We start from the raw sequence: 19,527 nt of genomic DNA, 5'->3' as shown, positions 1-19,527 counted from the left end.
TGATTCCTTCCCAGTCTCCACAATTAGTGCACTAGTTTGTGGGGAGGGTTCTATCTGAGGTCCATGTCACATCCATCCACCTGCGTCATCCTACATGATAACAACGCTTTTTTTATAAGATAAAAAAATAAAAAAATGTTTTTAATTTAATATGCTTCTATGTGTTTGAGTCATAGGTACCCTGATTTTTCCCTTGGTTGGTTACCTCAGCATCAGTGTGAAGGAACAGCACCTATCCGGACAAAATCGAGAGCCTCATGAGGATCATCTGATCTTCATGTCCACTCCATAACTTCCACGATAAACATGATGACTATAACGTGTACACTTACCTCTTGATTCCTCATGTATCTCATGTAATGCAGTGTCATGATTGAGGTTATAACTTTCAGATCCGTTCATATGGGATATATTCTATGGGGAGTTATGCATCTCACTTAACCTCTATGTTTGTTAGTGTACATAACGGAGTTACCTAGGCATATCAGCAACTATACTACAACAGATTAACCACTGTTCTTCCTTTTCAGGCACTTACCATATGGTTTCTTTATGAAATTATATCACTCACTGTTCCCCGTCCTCACAATGTTTTCACTTCCCTCACCTTCACTACACATTCCCTTCCCCTTCTCCTCCACTTCTCACTACCCCCACCAAGATTATTAGTGTTTATTATACTATGCAACTTTTGTATTATGCACTAAAAATAATATATGTTACATAATACTGTGTCACTTATAATTCATTTATTTAATTGTTCTTTTTTTGGTACATCATGCAGCACTATGTAATGTAAATACATTGTATAACCCTTGTATCCTCACTTAAAGGAATGTTGCTAATATTAAGCTGTATTATGCCATCTAACATCTTTCTATATAATGTTATCATATATAATATACATAATGTATATAATGTTCTTTCCCCTCTTTATCGTGTATTGATGTTAATATAAATGGGCTATATATATATATATATATATAGTCATGTAACGAATCTCTCCCGGTAGTTTACACTTCCTTTCCTTCCCCCTAATTTTACTTACAGCATCGCTATGACCTATATCGCATTTACCTGGCACCTTCTTAAGCCGTTTCTCTCCCTTGATGAACTCTGTATGAGTAATTGACATAGTCGCTGGGATGCACCTGTGCACGGGGACTACTTTCCTTCCCCTTTATTACACATGCTCCCAAATACCTCAGCAATCATGCGATTCGGCGGCGGGGATGTGCCTGCGCGTGGAGGTCTCGTTTCACTCTCTCCACTGCGCACACTCGCAACTCCCGATGTAACCATTACGTATAGGTACCATGTGCCATAGCGATGCTATTTGATTGGCCCACCATATGTTTATAGGGTTGCCTTGACATGGATGATGCCACCCCCAGACGAAGGCTCATTTGAGCCGAAACGCGCGTCGGGGCTGGAGTCACCCTGGACCTGGGAACCTTCAAATTTGATCATGGGTAAGAAAATCTGTTTACTTTGAAATACTCGGGGCAAGTGCAATATGACTATATATATGTACTAACACTACAATACATTTATGCTGGCACATTTCCCAAATTTACCAGAGCCCTAGATAATATATCACGCTTGGTCTTTCCCTTTGTGTCCAAGTGGTGTTACTCCCTTGTCTGCGTACCACCATCTGTGGCTGTACATTTTTTAACCAGTATTAATCATACTTTTTTATGTTTTTTGTATGTTGAAATCAATAAAGTACCACTTTACTATATCAGAATTATGTGTTTTATGTCCTTGGCCCGTCCTCTCTCTGGGTGGACAAAATAGGCTTACATGTCATTTGGGGCGCACATTGAAAGCGATAAAAGGTAGGGAGTGAAAAATTAAAATGCAAAAACAAGAAAGGGCCTGGTCATTAAGGGGTAAATAACTGTATGGTGATAAAGAATCAATAAATGGTTTTTATATTTCTTAATTTATTGGTAATACTGGTCTTTTTATAGGGTATTGTGTTTATTATCAGTTTGTTGGTTTCTTGCCTTTATGTTGTGATAATCCTGTGGGTTGCATTTTGGAAGGATCATTTGAAAATTGTAGTGCTACTGTTGAGAATATTGGATTTATGTTTTTTTCATTTGGTAACAGTATGGTGGTATCCAGAGCCTTATTATAAGGATTGGGCCCTGGGGCCCCTGTCACTTTGTCTTATAATGCCCCCCCCCCAATTGAGGGCGATTCGGGTGGTCGCATGGCTAATCGCCCACTACGTGCTTTGGTAGATAGAAGTTCGGCTCCCAAGGCGGCCTAGAATACCAGGCGGTAGCCAGTACACTTGTGCCTATAGTGTAGCCATAGAGTACAAAGCGCACAGGATATCAGCATCCTGGTAGTGTGGCAGCGTGGTGACAAAAGAAGAGAAGGAGGAGGTCACTGCACATTGGGGGAACAGGAGAAGGTGAGTAAAGATTTATTATTTTACTGGGGGCTTGGTATGCATAACGGGGGGCTGTATATTTTACACTGTTGACTATATACTAGTTACTAGGTGGCTGTATTTTCTATACTGGGGGTTGTATGCAGTATAGAACCCCCTGTGTACAATATGCAGCCCTAATAACTAGTATACAGTATATTAGTTACTGGGGGGGCTGATATATTTTACATTCAAGGCTGCATATTTATTAATTATTGGGGAGTTGTATATATTACTGTGGGTCTGTACATATTAATTACTGGGGAGCTGTATATGACATCATTGGGAATGGCTGTTGCTATGATAGCCTCGGGTCACATAAAGACCCAAGGATGTCTTCCCTTTAACCCATCTATTACTATTTGCAATAAAATATAATTTACTACAGGCGGTCCCCTACTTAAGGACACCCGACTTAAAGACAACCCATAGTTACAGACAGACCCCTCTGACCTCTGGTGAAGCTTTCTGGATGCTTTACTATAGTCCCAGATTGCAATGATCAGCTGTAAGGTGTCTGTAATGAAGCTTTATTGATTAGCCTTGGTCCCATTACAGCAAAAAATATTTTAACTCCAATTGTCACTGGGGCCCAAAATTTTTTTGTCTGGATCTACAATTATAAAATATACAGTTTCGACTTACATACAAATTCAACTTAACCGGTTAAGGACCGGGCCCTTTCCTGTTTTATCATGTCCATTTTTCACTCCCCACCTTCAAAAATCGATAACTTTTTTATTTTTACACGTAAAGAGCTGTGTGATGGCTTGTTTTCTGCGTAACAAATTGCACTTCATAATGATGGTATTAAATATTCCATGCCATGTACTCGGAAGCGGGAAAAAAATTCCAAATGCAATGAAAATGGTGAAAAAACGCATTTGCGCCATTTTCTTGTGGGCTTTGATATTACGTCTTTCACCGAGCGCCCCAAATGACATGTCTACTTTATTCTTTGGGTCGGTACGATTAAGGGGATACCAAATTTGTATAGGTTTTATAATGTTTTCATACATTTACAAAAATTAAAACCTCCTGTACAAAAAAATTTTTTTTGATTTTGCCAACTTCTGGCGCTAATAACTTTTTTATACTTTGCTGTATGGAGCAGTGCGTGGTGTCATTTTTTGCGAAATTTGATAATATTTTCAATGATATCATTTTTAGGACTGTACGACCTTTTGATCACTTTTTATAGATTTTTTATATTTTTCAAAATGGCAAAAAAGTGCCATTTTCGACTTTGGGCGCTATTTTCCGTTACGGGGTTAAACGCATTGAAAAACCGTTATCATATTTTGATAGATCGGGCATTTTCGGACGCGTCGATACCTGATGTGTTTATGATTTTTACTGTTTATTTCTATTTATGTCAGTTCTAGGGAAAGGGGGGTGATTTGAAATTTTAGGTTTTTTTATTATAAATTTTTTTTTTAAACTTTTTTTTATTTTTATTTATACTATTTTTCAGACTCCCTAGGGTACTTTAACCCTAGGTTGTCTGATCGATCCTATCATATACTGCCATACTACAGTATGGCAGTATATGGGGAAGACCCGAGGCTACCATGGAGACGGATCGCCGCCCCCCGATGACGTCACGTGGAGCGGCGATCCTAGGTAAGATGGCGGCGCCCATGCGCCGCTATCTGTTTGAGGCTGCCGGCAGCTTTGCCGGCAGCCCACGCTGTAAAAACACCCGCGATCGGTGGTAGCACCGATCGCGGATGTTACCGGTAAGCCTTTGCTGCAATATGCAGCAAAGACTTACCGGCTATGGAGAGGGCTCAGCCCGTGAGCCCTCTCCATGCAGCGCGACGCGACCGTCGCCATGAATACACGGCGGGCGGTCGCGAACCGGTTAAGAACAAACCTCTGGACCCTATCCTGTACGTAACCCGGGGAACTGCCTGTATTTGAAAAATTCCTATGTACTGCAATGCTGTAGTATGGCAGTATATAGTAGGATCAATCAGACAACCTAGGGTTAAAGTACCCTAGGGGGTCTGAAAAACAATAAAAAAAGAAAAGTTAAAAAAAAACTGAAATAAAAAACCAAAAATGTTGGGTATTGCCACGTCCCAAAATGTCCAATCTATCAAAATATAATAACGGTTATTCCCCCTGTAACGGAAAATAGCACCCAAAGTAGAAAAATGCTATTTTTTTGCCACTTTTTGCAGAAAAATTAAAATTCAATAAAAAGTGATCAAAAGGTCGTACAGTCCTCAAGATTGTAGCACTGAAAACGTCATCAAAAGTTGCAAAAAAAATGACACAATACATAGCTCCTTACACTAAAGTATGAAAAAGTTATTAGCGCCAGAACATGGCAAAATGAAGATCTTTTTTGTACAGGATGGGGCTCATTTACTAATGGTCACGCTGCTCACTTTCGTCGGACTGTGTGCTTTTTTCAGGGATTACACGGTTTGCACAGGTACTTAACATGCGTTTCTGCATTTTGCACTACTATTACGTCAAGCTTCTGGCACCGGCTTCTAAATGGAGCCGGTGCCAGACGCTGCCGGTGTCGGCTGAATATTATAGCCGACACCCGCCTCTTAACTCCCACATTCGGAGATTTTTATGCCGTAAAAACAAAGCCCGAAAAACTTGCCAAAAATGTACACTTTTCATAAAATCCCTTCGCAAAAACGTTCCAAAAAGTGATAAAAAAAAGTTATGTGCACCAAAATGGTACCACAGAAAAGGACAACTCAAACACATAAAAAATAAGCCCTAAACTAGCTCTGTCAATCAAAAAATATTAAAGTTACGTCTCCGAAAAAGATGGCATACAAATGAATGAAATTTCCTCTGTATTAGTTTTTTTCCAGTAAAATTGTAAAAATATATGAAAAACTATATAAATGAGGTATCACCGTAATTGTAGTGATCTATAAAGATAATATAGTATTTTTATTGTATGGTGTACGACCCCAAAAAAATACAAAGAGAAGGGAAACCAAAATTGACAATTTTCTTTTCACCCATACATTCATATATAAAATCTCATCAATAAGCTAATGACCCACTAAAATGAAATATTTGTAAAGTGCATCTCTTGTTGAAAAAAATAAGCCCTTATATGTCCAAATTGCCAAAAAAAAAAATAAGGATTGTATAAGCCAATAAAAAGTGACAATGCATAATCTGCTCTGCATGGTGCCTCCTTCCCTTCGATGCCCTGGAGTGTGCCCACACAGCAGGTTACCACCACATATGGGGTATTGTTATTGTTCTGTCCTCTGCAGAAATCTAGCTGCTTAGGTTTCCGTCTGCAGTGTAAGGCTGGCAACAGCACCATCTACTGGTGGTTTAGCACATTTCCTAGCTTGTAGTTTTCAATGCACTATGGGAAATCTCCTGAGGCATTGTGGGTATTGTTTATTACTGTTAAAAAAAAAAAAAGTTAGGTGTACCAGTCTCAGTACTGACATCCTACCCATATCGCCAAATTGCAGGCACTTGAGGAGTAATTCCCATGTCATCTACAGTACTTACGTTTTAGATTGTTTTGTTTATAGTCACCATGACGACGCGTGCCTGCCTTCCACTTCATATCCGGTGGATACGCGTGCATGCGCAGTCATTGCCTTGAGAAACGGCCCGTTGGCTGACTTAGCGGCACTGCGTGCCTCCCTGTGTACCACTTGCTGTGAATAAAGAAGAATATTTTCACGATACTGGTGAGTGCTGCTTCTTTCTTCTTTATATACATTTGGACGCTTGGACTGCTCTCTGAAGCTGAAGCACGACCACAGTGATTGCTGCCATACCCTCACCTCCCGACTACCTACCTAGCCGTGACATATTGTTCGATTCAAGACTGACTGTGCCCGCACCGTTTCTGTTTTTACTTCTGACATTGTTTATTACTGTAGTGTGTAATAACAGCAGCCATCTTTCCTCATGTCTGTCAGTGTGAGGAGCCACTTCATATGACTTGTTTGTACCTCAAGTTCATTAGAAACAGTCTGTATACCAGCATAGATGGTGAGCACATTATCCATTTACATGCTGACTAGAGATGAGCGAACATACTCGTCCGAGCTTGATGCTCGTTCGAGCATTAGCGTACTCGAAACTGTTCGTTGCTCAGACGAATTCTTCGCCCACTCGAGAAAATGGCAGCTCCCGCCGTTTTGCTTTTTGGCGGCCAGAAACAGAGCCAATCACAAGCCAGGAGACTCTGCACTCCACCCAGCATGACGTGGTACCCTTACACGTCGATAGCAGTGGTTGGCTGGCCAGATCAGGTGACCCTGGAATAGACTAGCCCCTGCCTGCGCTGCTCGGATCATTCTGTGTCTGGATGCCGCTAGGGAGCTGCTGCTGGTCAGGGAAAGCGTTAGGCTGTTCAATTAGAATAGTGTTAGGCAGGAGTGATTCAACAAGAACAAGAACAGCCCTTCTTAGGGCTACAATAACATTATACTTTTTTTTTTTTTTTATTTGCAGCTAGTACCATATTGTGAGGAATTTGCAGGGGGACTTGCTACCGTTGTGTTTAGCTCTTAGTGACACACATATCCACCTCAAACACCAAAGTGGGAAAATTTATTAGGGGTTTGATTTCAATTAGGCACAGTCTGCCATTTACTTTTTATTTAACGTTTATTTTTTCATAACTCAGCGTCATCTCATCTGGCATAGCAGTGTGCTTTCATATTTGGCTAGAAAATAGCCAAAGGAGAATCCAAACGGCTTACTTACGCCTACAATAGCGTTATATATATTTTATTTCTGGTTGATCTGCTGGTGGCTGTCCTTGCTGCAGTGCATCTACTACCAAATTGTGAGGAATTTGTAGTGAGACTTGCGACCGTTGTGTTTAGCGCTTAGTGACGCACATATCCATCGCAAAGACCGAAGTGGGAAAATTTATTAGGGGTTGGATTTCAATTAGGCACAGTCTGCCATTTCCTTTTTATTTTACGTTTATTTTTCATAACTCAGCGTCATCTCATCTGGCATAGCAGTGTGCTTTCATACTTGGCTAGAAAATAGCCAAAGGAGAATCCAAACGGCTTACTTACGCCTACAATAGCGTTATATATATTTTATTTCTGGTTGATCTGCTGGTGGCTGTCCTTGCTGCAGTGCATCTACTACCAAATTGTGAGGAATTTGTAGTGAGACTTGCGACCTTTGTGTTTAGCGCTTAGTGACGCACATATCCATCGCAAAGACCGAACAGTGCGAACAGGTGATGTCGTGGATTGCCGACAATGCTTCGAGCAATTTGTCCACCAGTCTGTCTTCCACGCAGTACACCCAATCGGCACTCCTCCAGCTCCTGCACCTCAGCCTCCTCCCCCCCAGTCTGCCCCCTCCCAGGAAAATTTGGCATTTGAACCAGCATACTCTGAGGAACTGTTTTCTGGACCCTTTCCACAGTCACAAACCACTTGTCCGGTTGCTGCTGAGCAATTTTCCGATGCCCAGATTTTCCACCAGTCGCAGTCTGTGGGTGATGATGACCTTCTTGACGTAGTGGAAGAAGTGTGTAAAGAGGTGTCCGACGATGAGGATACACGGTTGTCAGACAGTGGTGAAGTTGTTGTCAGGGCAGGAAGTCTGAGGGGGGAGCAGACTGAGGGATCGGAGGATGATGAGGTGACAGACCCAAGCTGGGTTGAGAGGCCGGGTGAACACAGTGCTTCTGAGACGGAGGAGAGTCCTCGACCAGAACAGGTTGGAAGAGGCAGTGGTGGGGCCAGACGGAGAGGCAGGGCCAGAGCAGGTGCATCAGCGCCAAATGTGTCACGTAGTGAAGCTCCCGTGGCGAGGGCTCCCGCGGCGAGGGCTAGATTTTCAGAAGTCTGGAGGTTCTTTAAGGAAACACCGGATGACCGATGGACTGTGGTGTGCAACCTTTGCCAAACCAGGATCAGCAGGGGTTCCACCACTACTAGCTTAACTACCACCAGTATGCGCAGGCATATGAATGCTAAACACCCCACTCAGTGGCACCAAGCCCGTTCACCTCCGGCCGTGCACACCACTGCTCCTTCCCCTGTGTCAGCTGATAGTCAGCCCCCTGCCCAGGACCCTGGCACAAAAACCCCATCGTCGCCTCCACGATCCTCCACAGATCCTCTCCATACCCCAGACGCTGGAGCAGAAACGGAAATATAGTGCAACCCACCCGCACGCCCAAGCCCTTAATGTCCACATCTCCAGATTGCTTAGCCTGGAGATGCTGCCCTATAGGCTAGTAGAGACCGAGGCCTTTTGCAACCTCATGGTGGCGGCCGCCCCTCGGTATTCGGTCCCCAGCCGCCACTACTTTTCCCGATGTGCCGTCCCAGCCCTGCACCAGCACGTGTCAGACAACATCATCCGTGCCCTGACCAACGCCGTTTCTGACAAGGTCCACCTGACCACGGACACGTGGACGAGTGCTGCCGGGCAGGGCCACTATATGTCGCTGACGGCACATTGGGTTAACTTGGTGGAGGCTGGGACCGAGTCTGACCCTGCGGCTGGTCATATACTGCCGACGCCGAGGATTGCGGGGCCTACCTCGGTCCAGGTCTTTCAGGCCTACTATGCCTCCTCCTCCTCCCACCCCTCCTCCACCTCCTCCTCCGAACTACCATCCGTGGGCATGGCGCCATCAGTCGCTAGCTCTAGGCACAGCAGCAGTGCCGTCGCTAAGCGACAGCAGGCGGTGCTCAAACTGCTGAGCCTAGGCGATAAAAGGCACACCGCCCAAGAACTATTACAGGGCATCACGGAGCAGACTGATCTGTGGCTGGCACCGCTGAACCTGAAGCCAGGCATGGTTGTGTGTGACAACGGCCGTAGCCTGGTGGCGGCTCTGCAACTCGGCAGACTGACACATGTGCCATGCCTGGCCCATGTGTTAAATCTGATAGTTCAGCGTTTCCTCAAGACATATCCCAATCTGTCTGATTTGCTCACAAAGGTGCGCCGCATCTGTGCGCATTTCAGGAAGTCCAGCACAGATGCTGCCACTCTCAGGGCAGCGCAGCGCCGCCTCCAACTGCCCGCTCACCGACTGTTGTGCGACGTGCCCACGAGGTGGAATTCAACATTAACCATGTTATCCAGAGTTTACCAGCAGCGCAGAGCGATTGTAGACTGCCAGATGTCAACTTCCACCAGAACTGGTAGTCAGGTCAGTCAGCTTCCTCAAGTCTACAATGAGGAGTGGACGTGGATGTCTGATATCTGTCAGGTGCTGAGTAACTTTGAGGAGTCAACACAGATGGTCAGTGGCGATGCCGCCATCATCAGCCTCACCATCCCGCTGCTTGGCCTGTTGAAAAACTCTCTGATCAGCATGAAGTCGGAAGCTTTGCGCTCGTCACAAGAGACGGGGGAAGAAGATTCCCTTGTTGATAGCCAAAGCACCCTTAGGTCTGTTTCTCAGCGCATATCGGAGGAGGTGGAGGTGGAGGAGGATGAGGAGGAAGAGGAGGAGAATGTTGGCGAGACACAAGAGGGGACCATTGTTCAGTCCTTCACTGTTCAGCGTGTATGGGCAGAAGAAGAGGAGTTGGAGGAGGAGGAAATGGACAGTCAGGCCAGTGAGGGGAGTGAATTCTTACGCGTTGGTACTCTGGCGCATATGGCAGATTTCATGCTAGGCTGCCTATCCCGTGACCCTCGCGTTCAAAGAATTTATTCCAGCACCGATTACTGGGTATTCACTCTCCTGGACCCACGGTACAAGCAAAATCTTTCCACTCTCATCCCTGGAGAGGAAAGGAGTGTGAGAATGCATGAATACCAGCAGGCCCTGGTGCACAAGCTGAAACAGTATTTCCCTTCTGACAGCGCTAGCAGCAGAGTGCGTAGTTCTGCGGGACAAGTAGCGAGGGAGAGTAGGCGAGCAGGCAGCTTGTCCAGCACTGGCAAGGGTACGCTTTACAAGGCTTTTGCCAGCTTTATGTCACCCCAGCAAGACACTGTCACCTGTCCCCAGTCTCGGCAGAGTAGGGCTGATCTTTACAGAAAGATGGTGAGGGAGTATGTAGCTGACCATACCATCGTCCTAAATGATCACACAGCTCCCTACAACTACTGGGTTTCAAAGCTGGACATGTGGCACGAACTGGCGCTGTACGCCTTGGAGGTTCTTGCCTGCCCTGCCGCTAGCGTGTTGTCCGAGCGGGTTTTCAGTGCAGCTGGTGGCATCATCACCGATAAGCGTACACGCCTGTCGACTGACAGCGCTGACAGGCTGACGCTTATTAAGATGAATAAAGCCTGGATTTCTCATAATTTCCAATCTCCACCAGGTGAAGGAAGCTCAACCTGAATAATTTATGCACTCCTCCTCATTTTTTTCCTTCTTCTCCTCTTTGTACACTAAAGCAGAGGAAACTGGCTATTTTTTGACAGGGCCCACTGGCTCTAGCTATAGTACTTTATGCATTTAATTTTTCTGGAGGGCCACCTACCCGGTCCTCTGTTTTAAACAATTTTTGGGAGTGCCACATACAGGCACTCAATCTATTCAATTTTTCTGGAGGGCCACCTACCTGCTCCTCTGGTTTGAAAACTTTTTGGGACTGCCACATACAGGCACTCAATCTATTCCATTTTTCTGGAGGGCCACCTACTTGCTCCTCTGGTTTGAAAACTTTTTTGGACTGCCACATACAGGCACTCAATCTATTTCATTTTTCTGGAGGGCCACCTACCTGCTCCTCTGGTTTGAAAACTTTTTTGGACTGCCACATACAGGCACTATCCAAATTAAATTGTCTCCATAGCAGCCTCCACACGTTGTCTCCATTGCTACCTCCAAAAGTCGTCCATATAGCTGCCTCCATACATCGTCCCCTTATCAAACAAGCCGTGTCAGGCAGAAATTTGGGTTGTTTTCATGGTTTCCACATCAAAGTTGTTAACTTTGTCGCCACCCTGCTGTGTTATCCACAAAATATACTGGCAAACTTTTACCATTTACGGATATTATTTCAGCGCTTCTTGCGCATCTGTTTACATTCCCCTCACCCGCCATATCCCAAACTTATAAGAACGCTACTACACTTAACTTGGTGCAGGCTGGGACCGAGTCTGACCCTGGGGCTGGTCATATACTGCCGACGCAGAGGATTGCGGGGCCTACCTCGGTCCAGGTCTCAAAGGCCTACTATACCTCCTCCTCCTCCCACCCCTCCTCCACCTCCGAATTACCATCCGTGGGCATGGCGCCATCAGTCGGTAGCTCTAGGCACAGCAGCATTGCCGTCGCTAAGCGACAGCAGGCGGTTCTCAAACTGCTGAGCCTAGGCGATAAAAGGCACACCGCCCAAGAGCTATTACAGGGCATTCCACATCAAACTTGTTAACTTTGTCGCCACCCTGCTGTGTAATCCACAAAATATACTGGCAAACTTTTATCATTTACCGATATTATTTCAGCGCTTCTTGCGCATCTGTTTACATTCCCCTCACCCGCCATATCCTGAACGTATAAGAACGCTACTACACTTGATCTTATACAAAAGGTTCTTGGAAGTGCTGTTTGGGGAGTATCCTAGAGACAGGGGCTTGGATTGGCGAAAGCTCGCCTGGCAGCGGAGCGCCAGCTCCATGCCAAGATCCAACTAACATAGTTTTAACTGCAGCACCTTTAATCTACTACTAGTTCACTGCCTCCATACATGGTCCCCTTATCAAACGAGCTGTGTCAGGCAGAATTTTGGGTTGTTTTCATGGCTTCCACATCAAACTTGTTAACTTTGTCGCCACCCTGCTGTGTAATCCACAAAATATACTGGCAAACTTTTATCATGTACCGATATTATTTGAGCGCTTCTTGCTCACCTCCTTTGGTTCCTCTCTGCCACCCATTGGTTTGAAGCCTGAGTCCATTTAGGGTATGTCGCCATGCCACTCTCCAGCCTGCCGCTGCTGCCGCTGCCTCTGCATGCCGTCCCCTATAGTGTCAGGGTCAATTATTGGATGTTTTAGATGCTATCTAGCTTCATTCTGTCACTCTGTCATGGCCATGCTGTTGCCCATAATTTTGGCATAATGGTGCATTTAAGCAGCCTCAGAGGCATCCATGCATGCTGCCCCTGCTGTTTTCTGTCCATTTCCGTGGTGTTTCCATCCTTTTCTGAGGTTCCCAGGTGTTTGGCCAAGCTTCCCTGTGCAGAGCCTTGGTCCCCTTGAAAAATGCTCGAGTCTCCCATTGACTTCAATGGGGCTCGTTATTCGAGACGAGCACTCGAGCATCGGGAAAAGTTAGTCTCGAATAACGAGTACCCGAGCATTTTAGTGCTCGCTCATCTCTAATGCTGACATGTTTGTAGCTTTAGTATGAGTGATGTATTACCTCATGTTGTTGTGAACGACAGATTTTTGTATTCCATGTACCATATAATCTGTTGTGATCTGAATACCACTGTTATTCATCCTATAGTTTCACCTTTTCCTGTCTGCTATAAATAAAGAGAAGATTTACAGTTTTCTACAGTCTTTTCTTAAGAGGACAGGGAGGTTTAGCTACATGTCAGATTACACCCCGTGCTAACGTGTAAGAGGACAGTATAGGTATGCTCGAGATAGATTGGGTATCAAATTTTGTGGAGCGTTTTGGTATTTGTGCATTTTTTTATAAAACACATTCATTTAGCCAAAAAAATGTTACTTTCAAAATTGAATCCGATTTTGTTTTCACACTTGTAAAACAATTAAAGTGTTAACAAACTTCATAAAAGTTGTTTTACATACATTGGGTAGTTCGAATAATGGGGTAATTTATTTTAAATAGTTACTGGGGCTGGTATATTGTAAATTGTATACATTAAAGCGCGGTTCCCATTTCAGCAAATTGATGTTATTGTTTGTATTATAAAAAGTTATACAATTTTCCAATATCCTTTCTGTATCAATTCCTCACGTTTTTCTAGATCTTTGCTTGGTGTTGTTCTATAGAAAGCTTCTATGTTTACTTCCAGTGGACAGAAATCCAGACTGTACATATATATTACTGGACAGCTGTACAATTATTCATTACTTGAGGGCTGTATATTTATTAATGCATATACTCAAGATTAAGCCGACCAGAGTATAAGCCGATGTACCTAATTTTAACACAAAAAACTGGAAAAAACTATTGACTGGAGTATAAGCCGAGGGTAGAAAATGCATTAGTCCCAGCCTGCCCACAGTATACAGCCAGCCAGCGCATGCCCCCCAGTATATAGCCAGAAGAACCTTGTCCCCAGTATATAGCCTGCAGCCCTTGCCCCCCAGTATACAGCCTGCAGCCCCCTGCCCCCCAGTATACAGCCTGCAGCCCCCTAGTATACAGCCTGCAGCCCCCTGCCCCCCAGTATACAGCCGTCAGCCTCCTGTCCCTAGTATACAGCCTGCAGCCCCCTGTCCCTAGTATACAGCCTGCAGCCCCCTGTGCATCAATGCCATCAGCATGGCCTGTGTAGTTGGTCCCAAGCGCAAATGTTCCTTGTTCCCTGCTGGCTTCACTAAGCAGCAAAATTCCAAGGGCCACTGCGTTTGCGCGGGCCTTGCTTCCGGGTTCACAAGCAGCATAAGGTGTGGGAAGTCGGATCTGCAGGGCTACTTAGCGCATGGTGTTACGTTTCACTGGGGAGGTACAGTAGCCTATGCAGGTAATTTGCATATAAATGAAATAAAGAATACATATAGACAAAATTACATCAAATAGAAAAATCCGTATAGGGATGAGGGAAGCATCAGGAATCTAACTCTGGAACTGCTAAGAAAATTTGATTCAATATGGTAGATTCCTTTAAGAGGTTAATAGATCTGACCAGACAATCCATTTTTACAAACACTGCAAAAAGGAAGCCTAAACATATGTGTGAAATGGCCTTTACGCTATTTAATTTGGTGACATAAAACATCAAAAACTCTTTTATGCAAAAAAAGTGTGTATGTATGTGTATATATATATATATATATATATATATATACCAATTATATACAGTAATGCAATTTGTGTACGTACAGACTTTGTGAAGTGTTCATAGGCTGCTGTTTGACTCCGTTTAGAAATTGAATCATAGAAGATAGATTGCATATGCGTTCCTATGTAAATGCATGCGATCGGTAACCAGCAACCGGTGTCTTGTATTATCTAAATGAAAGACACCAGGTATGGTTATTAAACACATGCGTTTCCAAAGACACGTATAAGCGACCGGGCATTGACACGCCCATGTGTGCTTCGATTCTGTTTCTAAATGGAGTTAAATGTGACAGTACCCTGAGTGTTTAAACCTGAACACAGAGAGAACATACAAACTCATTACAGATGTTGACCTGGATGGGACTTTAACCCAGGACCCCAGCGCTGCAAGGCTGTAATGCTAACCACTAAGCAATCATGTTGACCAATCAAAATTGTTGAGAAGAACTCAGGAACTTCTCAACAACTAGTACTAGTAGATCATAGGTTAAATAACAGCATGCAATGTCAATCATCTGCCTCTAAAACCAGCAGAACTCTCCGGATAGGCAATGAAGCAGCACTTGTAAAAAAAAGTGTATTCCTTTATTCCAACATTAGCAAGCATTGTTTTCGCCTTCTTTATGAAGGCATTATTAAGAAATGGACTGCTGCTTCGTTGCCATTTTTTTGAAGATTCCTGTTGGTTTAGTCTGACCTTTGAGAGACCTGTATCGAAAACATTTTTTTACACCGTGCTGCTCCAAATCCCTTCTAAGTTTGACTCTCCGGATGTTAGTGATGTAATATTACATAATTAGATTTTTTAATCTTAAAAGACAGACAAACTAAGGAGAGACATGATTAATTTATATTACTACAGTTTAACCGGTTCGCGATCGGCGGTAGCGTTCCGATGCATGGAGAGGGCTCGCGGGCCGAGCCCTCTCCATAGTCGGTAAGTCTCTGCTGCATATTGCCGGCACCGATCGCGGGTGTTTTCTTGCAGAACGCCGCCGGCAAAGCTGCCGGCGGCTTCAAACAGATGACGGCGCATGGGCGCCGCCATCTTTCCGAGGATCGCCGCTCCCCGTGACGTCATCGGGGAGCGGCGAACCGTTGCCATGGTAGCTTCGGGTCTCACGAAGACCCGAAGCTACTTCGGGTTAACCCATTCATTAAAATGTGCTATCAGCACATTGTAGTGTATGAGGAGTAAAATCCCCATATACTGCCATACTGTAGTATGGCAGTATATGGTAGGATCGATCAGACAACCTAGGGTTAAAGTACCCTAGGGAGTCTGAAAAATAGTAAAAATAAAAATTAAAAAAAAGTTAAAAAAAAAAAATTATAATAAAAAAAACTAAAAATTCAAATCACCCCCCTTTCCCTAGAACTGATATAAATATAAATAAACAGTAAAAATCATAAACACATTAGGTATCCGCGTCCGAAAATGCCCGATCTATCAAAATATAATAACGGTTTTTCACTGCGCTTAACCCCGTAACGGAAAATCGCGTCCAAAGTCAAAACTGGCACTTTTTTGCCATTTAAAAAAATAATAAAATTCTATAAAAAGTGATCAAAAGGTCGTACAGTCCTAAAAATAATATCATTGAAAACATCATCAAAAGTCGCAAAAGATGACACAACTCCATACACCAAAGTATGAAAAAGTTATAAGCACAAGAAGACGGCAAAATTAAAAAAAAAATTTTTGTTCATGAGGTTTTAATTTTTGTAAATGTATGAAAACATTATAAAACCTATACAAATTTGGTATCCCTGTAATCGTACTGACACAAAGAATAAATTAGATGCGTCATTTGTGGCGTGAAGTGAAAGCCGTAATATCCAAGCCCACAAGAATACGACACAAATGCGTTTTTTCACCATTTTCACTGCATTTGTAATTTTTTCCCCGCTTCCCAGTACATGGCATGGAATATTTAATACCATCACTATGAAGTGCAATTTGTTACGCAAAAAACAAGCCGTCACATAGCTTTTTACGTGTACAAATAAAAAAGTTATAGATTTTTGAAGGTGGGGAATGAAAAATGGAAATTAAAAAATGGGAAAGGGCCCGGTCCTTAACCGGTTAAACTCGGGTACAAGTCGACCTGAGTATAAGCTGAGGCCCCTAATTTTACCACCAATTTTTGTGCTGAAAAACTCGGCTTATACACAAGTATATACGGTATATGAATGGTACATATAAAAAATATGCTGCAAAGTTGTTTTCTCCCCTTGTCTTTTGATTTAAAAGAAACCTACCATTTAGAATGGCAGGGGTAAGCTGTAAGTACCGAGCACCAGCTCAGGGTGAGCAGGTGCCAGTACTTACTTTCGTTAGTGTTATAAACCGCGGTATCGCGGTTTTAACACTTTTTAAACTTTAGAGCAGAAGACGCTTCGGCGCTGCATGCGCGCGCCTACATAGGAAATAGCGGAGATGTTGCGCGCGCACGGCCAAAGCCCCTTCTGCTCTAAAGTTTAAAAAGTGTTAAAACCGCGATACCGCGGTTTATAACACTAACGAAAGTAAGTACCGGCACCAGCTCACCCTGAGCTGGTGCTCGGTACTTACAGCTTACCCCTACCATTCTAAGTGGTAGGTTTCCTTTAACCTGGAATAAGCTTTAACTCCTTAAGGACCAAGCCCAATTGTTATAATCTTCAAATGCTTTAACATATCTTTAACTTTGAGATTGTTTTCTCCTCACATATCGTACTTCAAATTGGTGGAAAAATTTGGTTCATATCTTTTTTGTTGAATTATGAAAAAAATGGAAATTTGGCAAAAATTTAGAAAAATTCTCAATTTTCAAAGCTATAAATTTTTTGCTTTTCAGGCAAATAGTCATAGCACCCATATAACTTCATAACTAACATTTCCTGAATGTCTGCTTTATGTTGGCTTGTTTTTTTTATACATCCTCTCATTTTTCTAGGATGTTAGGTGGCTTAGAATTGTGGGTGCAATTTTTCACAATTTTGAGAACCTATTTTTACAGGCACCTGCTCAGTTTCCAAGTGACTTTGAGAGGGTAAAACCCCATAATTTACCCCACTATAGAAACTACAACCCTCAATGTATGAGAAACCAACTTAAAAAAGTTTGTTAACCATTTATGTGTTGCTTAACTGCAGTATGGGCACATGGCCCATAGAATGGAAGCGCCATTCAGAGCAAATTTTTTCCGGTATGAGAGCCACTTTTCAGGAACATAATTTCGGGGGTTTAAATAGCTAATTAATTAGATTTTATTAAGTCTTTCTTAGTGGGGATAAAAAAATAATTAAAAGGGTATTCCCACGACGACAAGTTTCTGAAATGTACTAAGGATAACAAAATAACACATTCTCCAATTAATTTAAAAAATACAGTATTTCACAACCTGTCTCTATCAGTCATGATGTATACAATTTTGATTGTGTTCTTATGTCTGACGCAGCACTTAGCTGCTCTCTGCCTCTAGCCTTACATTTGGGGACATGCTTGCACACACTGACTTCCTGCCGGCTTATGAGGAGAGTAAAGCTACGGACAGATAAGGTTTTTATCCAGGGGAGGGTGAGACATACAGCAGAGTGGTGTATGTTATGGCTAAGATAGTAAAGTTGAGAATGTCATGTGTAATATGTATCTCATGGATTTCATCATCTCTGATCTGTCGTATCTTTCTTTCTATATGTCAGATGCTAGTGAATGTTCAGAAGCTAAATGAAAGTGTATATAAACCTGTACCCTAACAATCTAACCACATTGTCAGCACACAGAACTAGAGGAATCATGAAGTATCAGCTTAGAGAGTCTCTGCCTGACTCTGGAATCAATAGGGGAACTTCACTAGGGAAACATCACTAGGGGATTGAAGTTTGAGAATTTTCTTTCATGGGCAAACCCCCTTTAATTCTGGCTTAGGGTTTTTAGCTTTTTTTTGTTGGTCATACATCATACCATAAAAATAATGGGGCACATTTACTTACAAAGTCACTCAAGTTCACTAAAAGTGCATTATCTGTGTATAATGCGGCGTGTGGCAATTCACTAAGATCACGCGGCAAAAATCATGAATCTGTTGCTTCCCCGCACTGGTCCGGCAGAGTTCACCATCATTTTTGTGGTACACCTTTAACGTATGGTTAATTACGGCACACAGTTCGAATCAGTCAGACCGTCCGATAACACGCCCCACAATTTGTGTTGCATGGAAGCCTGCCCAGCTGCGCCACAAAAGGGTCGCGTGCACATATCTGTGCAAGCCGTTTTAGCCATGAAGAACGTGCACGGTCCAATAAAAGTACAGCGTACGACCCTTAGTAAATGTGCCCCAATATGTTATCTCTATTCTGTGGGTCACCACAATTATGGCGATACCCAATTTATATAGGTTTTTCAGAAACCTAGGTTGACTTGTTTTGCAGAATACAGAACTCGTTTATTGAGAAATCTGTTTGTTTTCGGTGTCCATGTTCTAAGAGGCATAATATGTTTTGTTTTTCGTATACAGGGTTGTTTTAGAGTTTAAATGTTGTGAAACAAGCTGTAGTTTTTAGCTGTACTTCTTCTTTGTATCATGCTGGGGTAAAAGTTACTTTTTGATCTCTTTTATACTTTTTTTTTCTTAGTTTGGATGTGAAAATATCAAAATGTTTCCATGTCTTAACTCCTTAAGGACGAAGCGTTTTTTCGATCATTTCTCGCGCTCCACCTTCCAAAAACAATAACTTTTAAATTTTTCCATGTACAGAGCTGTGTGAGGGCTTATTTTGTGCGGAAAAAAGTGCATTTGTGGCACATTATTGTGGGCTCAGTTTTTACGACTTTCACTGTGAACTCAAAATAAAAACCCTGCTTTATTCTTTGGTTCATTACAATCACGGTAATACCAAATTTATACAGGTTTTATTGCGTTTTAATACATTTTCAAAAATTAAACAAATTTGTTAAAAAAAAAGAAGCGCCATTTTCTGACGCTAATAACTTTTTCATACTCTGGTGTACCGAGCTGTGTGAGGTGTCATTTTTTGCTACATGAACAGACGTTTTAATTGCTACAATTTTGAGGACTGTGTGATATTTTTATCACTTTTTATTACATTTTTATATGATGTAAAAAGGTGTAAAGTAGCGTTTCGG

The sequence above is a fragment of the Engystomops pustulosus genome, chromosome 8 (genome assembly GCF_040894005.1).
Source record: "Engystomops pustulosus chromosome 8, aEngPut4.maternal, whole genome shotgun sequence".
Lineage (NCBI taxonomy): Eukaryota > Metazoa > Chordata > Amphibia > Anura > Leptodactylidae > Engystomops > Engystomops pustulosus.
The sequence above is the reverse complement of the archived record's forward strand: the minus strand, read 5'-3'. Positions refer to the sequence as shown.